Below are 1,003 nucleotides of genomic sequence, written 5' to 3'. Positions count from 1 at the left end.
AATATTAAATTTCTTATTAAGAGCATCTAATTGTTCTTGTTGTTTCTTGTGCATTTGTAGCATTTGTTCATTCTGGGCTAAGAGTGCATCATAGCCTTCAAGCTTCATGATTCCTGATCTTCTTGGTGCAACTGGGGCTGGAGCATTGTCAAATTCTTGAGATGCTAATGATTCCAACAGTTCAAGTGCTTCCTCAGGATTTTTTGTTTTCAGGGAGCCTCCTGCAGCAGCATTCACCAATGTTCTTGTGCTGGATGTCATCCCTTGGAAAAAGATTCTTGCTTTCTCCCATGCTTCAATTCCATGTTAAGGACACTTCCTGAGTAATCCTTTAAATCGTTCCCAGGCCTCGTACAAAGATTCGCTTTCTTTTTGTTCAAAAGCTGTGATCTCCACCTTGAGTCTTGCCATTTTTGAAGTTGAGAAAAATCTAGCCAAGAATTTTCTTGCTAAGTCATCCCAATTGGTTATGCTTCCTTCAGGTAGAGGCTGCAGCCAATCTCTTGCTTCATCCTTCAGTGAGCATGGAAATAGCCTGAGCAAGATAGCATCACGAGGAACTCCATTTACTTTTAATGTATCACAGTAAAGTAGGAAATCCTCAAGATGACTATAGGGGTTCTCTGTACTTCCTCCAGCGAACTGTTCTTTTTGAATCAGTTGCAGCAGTGCCGGCTTCAGTTCAAAGTTGTTAGCCTCTATGTTTGGTCTAACAATGCTTGCCGTCTGTGGAACTCGAGCTGGGGTCATGTAATCTCCCAACGTCCTTCGAACAATTTGATTGTTTTCTGCCATTGGTTCCTCCTTAGGTTCCTTTCTGTCTTTTCTATCTTAAGATCAACTGCAAGATTCTCGGGTTAAGAGTACCTCGCATAAACTAAGATTGAAAAGATGTGTAGAAAAAAAATGAAAAAATAAATAAAATAATAAAATAAAAAGTAAAAATTAAAATTAAAATTAAAAATTAAAAAAATTAAAAAAAGTAATTAAAAATAATTAAAAT

The 1,003-nt window shown here is 37.3% G+C and overlaps 1 non-coding gene across 1 annotated transcript; it reads left to right on the top strand.

Moving 5' to 3' along the window:
* Positions 1 to 298: 298 nt before the first annotated feature.
* Positions 299 to 405, top strand: LOC133298769 (small nucleolar RNA R71). Its single transcript, XR_009749860.1, has one exon. It is a non-coding gene; the product is annotated as a small nucleolar RNA R71 (small nucleolar RNA).
* Positions 406 to 1,003: the final 598 nt, after the last annotated feature.

The sequence above is a fragment of the Gastrolobium bilobum genome, unplaced genomic scaffold, assembly GCF_033153095.1.
Source record: "Gastrolobium bilobum isolate Gb01-03AN ecotype WA unplaced genomic scaffold, APGP_CSIRO_Gbil_v1 utg26981, whole genome shotgun sequence".
NCBI lineage: Eukaryota > Viridiplantae > Streptophyta > Magnoliopsida > Fabales > Fabaceae > Gastrolobium > Gastrolobium bilobum.
This window is presented reverse-complemented; position numbering and strand designations above follow the sequence as displayed.